The sequence below is a fragment of the Ostrinia furnacalis genome, unplaced genomic scaffold, assembly GCF_004193835.3.
Source record: "Ostrinia furnacalis isolate ACB-3 unplaced genomic scaffold, ASM419383v2 OfSCF3557, whole genome shotgun sequence".
NCBI lineage: Eukaryota > Metazoa > Arthropoda > Insecta > Lepidoptera > Crambidae > Ostrinia > Ostrinia furnacalis.
Window position 1 is genome coordinate 569,400 of NW_021133796.1, and position 6,450 is coordinate 575,849.

Sequence of the window (6,450 nt, forward strand, 5' to 3'; positions counted from 1 at the left end):
AATTGCGTAGGTGGAGGCCGGCCTCATTACATGGAGTCGGAATAGTTTCTGAGAATATCCGACCATTCGGAAATTCAGCAGATTCAGGAGATATTCCTTTACCTACCTAAAAGCTCTCCTAAATCAACCTACCATTTAGTTTATTTATGCTGTGCTTAATTTATGGTTTTGTTTATTATTCAACATAGACGATTCTTCTCAGCACCAACCCATGTATTGTACCGAAGTGGTGGTAGGGCAAGCTATATTTGGGACGTGTATAAGCGCCCTGGAAAGGGAGCAAAAGTACTGAACAAAAAATAGTTATAAAATCTTATACTGAACAAAAGCTTTTGAGTTTGATTATTTATTCATTAGGACATTAAATTAGGTCAAACAATAAAAATGAAAAATACAATTTAATAATGATGAGTTTTTCAAGCATTTGTAACGCTGGTTTTTCCCTGTCAGAGGCACGGTGTTACCTTACTCACTGTCCCAAGTGAAGTGTGAAGTTCTCCCCAACCTCTCTACACCCTGTGTAGTGTACCTTGTCCGCAACATGTCCAATGTCCATTGTCCTGTTTGCAGCCCCTGCAACAGACGGCCCGCCCTGCCCAGCGGCGCCATGGAACTAAAACAATAAATAAAGGATTGCAAAAAGTCGCAAACTTATCTAGTTAAACTTCCAAGTTAGATGGGTTCGACGAATGCCCTAAGGTCCGGCGTGTCATGTCCAGACTTTGAGAGAATACCGATGCCAATGTCCAGTGGCAGCCACATGGTGCGTGGGATAGGCATTTGATATGATTGAAGAAAGTTAAAAGTGATTTCATTATAATAGCTATTACTTTTACTGGTAAATATGATTTCGGAAAAGTTCTTTTGAAGACATTATAATAATGTCCCAATTAGAACTTTGTTGAATTTTCTTTTGTTATGATTTCAATAAGTCTGTTTTTTAGAAAATTAGGAAAATTACTTTTGACCCATTTTCCTTTAAAAAAAATTATTCTATTATTTTAATTTAGCAACTGGAAATCTAGTTCTGAATCTTTTCATGTGAAGTGTGTGAAACTTTATTATTTTTATGAGATGAAATGATAAATAAAGATGAGGCCCATTAAGATATTGGTTTATTTTTACAACAGTCTCTCGCTACTACCTATACATTAACGTAAAGCCTGTAACGGATGTTAAACTCCTTTTTTTTACGACTACAACAAACTTACCGATTCGACGCGCCTTCAAACAAAACATATGGCCCTCAATGGGAGGAAGCGGGAACTGGTCCTCTGCCTGAGGAAAAAAGAGGGAGGTTCAAACCAGTCCCACAGTGGAGGGAGAACAAGAAACCTCACTGAAGTACCCCGGGTGATTAGTGTGAAAGAGAGAAATCTTAAGGTAAACTTATCCACGACATAACTAGTAGGTCTCGCCCTTAACTCAATCGATGCCTGAGGTATGATAGCGATTTTGACGTGTAAAAGCATACAAATCTGAAGCTTAGACCTGGGAGACTCGCTGACGTTAGATGTCTCAAAAACATCCTCCCGTGCCCCTCCCATACTTCAGGCACTAATTGGTTAAGCACTAGACTTATAACAGTGAGGCAATGGGATTATGATGACAAAGAAAAGTACCTATAAATACTGTAAGATAAAATTTAATTACCATGAAAGAAGTGGCCCTACTCAATCTTCCATGTCTTATGAGCTCGTATTCTTACTCGTATGATACAGTCTTGCCGAGAAATCATTATGTACTGTCAGAACAATCGTCTTGAAAACGTCTATAGATGACATTTTTCTGACCCTAACTTACCATCATGAAAACCACTACCCTACAGAATTTCTACCGCATAGGGTGTGGTAGAAACTTTAATGAGACTCTTATATTTTGATGCACTTAATGTGGTGGAAAATACCATCCAATAATTGTTGAAGTGATAAAAAAACTAATAGTATTACTATGTTAAAGTATTGCTCCAAAGAAACATTAGGTGAAAAAAGTTATAACTAAAAACGTTTGAACTTAATTTCCGGGAAAAAAGATATAACTAAAACCACGATTTAAGTTGACTTTTAGGTTTTTGCTAACCTGCCCCTTACACCTTCCAAAAAAGGCCAAAGTTTTTATTACTATCATCATCATTACGTCAAAACTTGTCTCCCAAATTAAAATGCACATACATTTTCGAAGGTGACTGTATAGCATAATTCTGTACAAGCTCTGCGACGGGATAGGTAGGAGCCTGTCTTGTCACAGGATGTTGTCAGGCCCTAAGGGCTAGGAGGCTCTATTGTTCCCAGGCTGTAATTGAATTCAATAGTTCTTTTGTATTTAAAGAAAAACTAAAACAAAAAACTTGAAAGTTCTAAGGGCTTTGGTATAATAGCATTAACGGGGAAACTGAAACTGTTTTTATTTTCTGAATTCAGATGAACATTGTTAATAAGGTTACTACTTTTTGATACAGGTTTTATTACAGTGTTGTTTGATACAGTGTAAAGGTATAGTTTTTATAGACTTCGACTCTCCTGACAGAAAACACTCTTTGTATTGTGTCTCCTTTATTTACTTACACGCTGGATAAAAAATAAGGTTTTTACAACCAACTGAATTTATTTCAGAATATTGAAGTGATCAGAAATTGATTGATTGTTGAAGTTATGTTCTCTCCAAGTAACCCAAAGCTAAATATTTAGAAACTATACGTTATTTTTTGGTGTTGTTTCCATTCCTATAACGCTCACACTTCACATCGATACAAACATTTATAAACGTATTGAATGAACAACGTCTTTCTTTCTTATTTATTTACATAAACAAAAAATGCACAGTTGTCCGTACCGTTTACCGAGCGCGATGTGATTTATTGCCTCCGTACTGGTTTACAGCAAAAAATATATTAGGGTAAACCGTATAGCTATTGCCCACTTAAAGATTTCAAACTCATTGAGATGAAAAATTAAAGAAAGTATTTTAATTATCGACCATTTATGACTTTTTTCTTATAACTCAATAAACTGTTAAACAGAATATTAACAGTTTTTAGTTAAAACTTACGTAACTTAGAAAATATTGAAATAAATTTAAAATCCTCCAAAAAGTACAGTCATTGCCCATTACTTACACTAATTGCCCACATCCAAGCACAGTAATTGCCCAGTATCTTTAAACAAAATAATCAATTTTAAAATGACAAAATAGGCTTTAAATAAATAAAACAAAACATTAAACTTAAATTCTAGTAGTACAGTCTTCAAAATTTCAAAATAATTGCGTTTGGCCTTATTAACATATTATCAAATATTTCTTGAGCTGATGTTGGTTATTCTTCCCTAAAGTTGTATCTATTTCCTTACAATTAACATTTTCACTAGTAGATTTAACGTAGGATTTTCATTTTTTGTATTTTCGTTTGAATTTTTATCAATTTTTTCAAGCCAAACCATATTTTTCAGCAATTTATCTTGTAGATAAATTGTTAGATACATCAAGTACAGCTTCGATCGCTTTTTGCAAATTTTCTATGCTATATTGAACTTTTGGAGTCTTTGGCATACTGAAAATGAAACATTAAAAGCCATTTAAATATTTATGCCTGTAAATTGCAAAACAAGTCTAGCAATGAGCATCTTAAACACTGCTACTGCATGGTGGCAACACTCTAATAATAATTGCCCTGGGCAATAACTATACATTAACATATGGCAATAACTGAAATGACGGTGGGCAATAACTAAAAATATACAGATTTACGTGCAGTGATTACCCACCGTTAAAATGACCGTTAGAAATCAAATTTTATCAGTTATTTTCATTGATAATGGAGAAAACACTTATAATTTCATCATGACTATACACCATTAGTTGAATATTAAATAACTTGAAAAAAAAAATTAACCTCTAAGCAAGTAATTCCTTAGTAAAATTGTTAAAGTCTTTACCTATTTGAGTAACATTTTCACCCGTCTTGACATAATCCGCCATAACTGTTTTTTTTTAGTGTTTCCTATTGTAAATTTTAAATCTACTGTACACTGATCTCGGAGCCATCTACTTAGTAAATTCAAAGCTAACTAGAGTGATTCAAAGTCAGCACCTGACAATATTATTCTTAAAGCGGGCAATCACTACCAGTGGGCAATCACTCTCTGGTTTACCCTACGTACAATTAATGTTCTTTTCCTGTACCTTAAAAGCAATAAAAATGCGAATAAGAGACGTTTGTATTAGATGGGGTCCCGTCCGTAAATAAAGGACCCCAAAGGAATGAATTTGGATCTCACTTTCAACATACGAGTATCACAAAGATTTTTCGCTACACATTTGCATTTTTAAACAAAAAATAGCATTCTTATAGAAAGGCTTTTTTATCTAGAACTCTTCATAGAATTAGAACTCGGAATAGAATTTATCAGTCAGTTTATGTCCCAGTCTTTAATTTATTGATCTATCTCAGTAGGTTTGAACAAAACGCTGAGAGCCTGCGTCTGTTACCGCAGTTGGTCATTGTTATAAATGATTCAATCCTTATTTTATACAATCAGTTCAATCTCGTCGTCATACGAGGTCATCACATTGCTCCATCGAACATATTTACGGTTTTAATGAGAATATTCGGCATATTCCAAACATTACCGTATATCATGCGTGGGCATTTCTTCACAATAATAAGGCAGCACAATTGTAAACAGCATCTCGGGCTACCATTCACGATAAGATCTCATCCACGCATAAATTACATCTACATCAAGACAGGTCCCAATTAAATTTATTAAAAAATAGAGTTCTTTTTTCCGCATCACAAGAAGCGATGTAATAACCATAACTAAAACTTAAAATACCCGAAATATGAACTACCGCCTCGGGCCGCGTCTTAACGAACAAACAGCGCTGTACGGCGTGTGTGTGTGTGTGTACAGACGCATACATATTCAGAACGAGTCGGCAACTCATTGCCTTGTACAGAAACGGCGTAAGTCGGTAGCAAGCATTAGGGCTGACAGGAGCTGGGTAAAGCTGGATGTATGGAAAAGTAGACTGAAATACAAAATTAATTAGCTATAACTTAAGTTGATCGTGAATATTCTTGTTTTCACGTTATGTGTAAAATGATAAGATGAAAGAGGATTATTGCATCATAAATTGGTAGTCATTAGCTATTTTTAAATTTACGAAAACTTTTGTACGCGAAGCAACTTATTTGAATCCCAACGCATTGGCATCGGAAAGTCAAATCAAACTTAAAATTAACTAGAATAATTGAAGTTTCACGTGTGTTTTAGGCCTAAGATACATCGACCACATGATTTACAGCAAATGACTATTTTAGTGCGTCCATTTATAATAACTTCTTAAGTAATAGTTATTTAATTCTCTGAATTTGCGTACATTTTTTGCCATCCATCAAAATCTCATTTCAATTACCACTTAAAGTTTCAAATGCCTACTAATTCTCGCCTCCAATCAAGGAAGTATTGATAATCGTTTTAATGAGCAAAAAATTAGCGAATCTCCATAATAATAGTGGACAGCCCTGCGAACCGGCGGCAAGCCTCCACACGACCGGTTCCACTGGTTTCCAAGCGATCATTGGGCGTATCGAACACCGTATATCCTCTCACAATATCCACACAAATGTATACTCTAAAACCAAAGTCATAACAGTGCAAATTGATTCCAAGAATTTGGAACTAGTACCTTAGGAATACAGAAACGTTCTAATCAAGCATCCTTGTCTGGTGTATAGGAGCAGGGTATGTCCGTCTCTATCTAAACAGCTGTCAAAGCCAGTTTTCACAAACATTGATACTTGAAAACGGGATAGGATAGTACTTGAATTCTAAACGAGTTCCAATTGATTTCCTTTGAGGCGAGGTATCTTTGTTCTAGAGAGGCAGTGGTAAACACTTGTGTAGGATTGCGAGTCGTGAACTACACAAATTTTCCACGAGAAGAACATTATGAACTTACGATATAAGATGGGTCTCTTGTCTAATGTTACTAGAATTAGCTAGCAGAACCATAGACAAGAGGATTCGATGTTCGATGACTGAAATCCACTATCGTAAAGAAAAATATTCTCATTTAGGTATTTTTTGGATAGTTTTCACAGTACAATCATAAAAAAACAGAGAACAGTACAAAGAAAAATGAGGTAGAGTCACAAGGTCTTTGGGCTCAGATCTTTGGGCTCAGGTGAAAATTTGAATACTTTCCAAATAATAATTTCTGGAAAGTTACTGAGAAGGCATTTTCTTAAAATCATTATGTGACGCAGCACATTACCATAATTTCATTATTGAATGTACATAATATTATGTCCTAACTCAACGTGCGTTTTCATAAAAATATGAATACCCCACCAACAGTCAAAGGACAAACTATAACAACAATTTTATTCATAAAGAACGTTTCACGTCCAAACTTAGCCTCCTTTTCTCCATATTCCCTCTCCCTAAA

General features: G+C 35.0%; 1 long non-coding RNA gene across 1 annotated transcript; it reads right to left on the reverse strand.

Annotated features, from left to right (window-relative positions):
- Positions 1-340: 340 nt before the first annotated feature.
- Positions 341-4,905, reverse strand: LOC114358004 (uncharacterized). The gene is made up of 3 exons (XR_003656348.1): positions 4,833-4,905; positions 1,212-1,278; positions 341-613 (listed from the first exon to the last, which is right to left on the reverse strand). It is a non-coding gene; the product is annotated as an uncharacterized LOC114358004 (long non-coding RNA).
- Between the last annotated feature and the right edge of the window lie 1,545 nt (positions 4,906-6,450).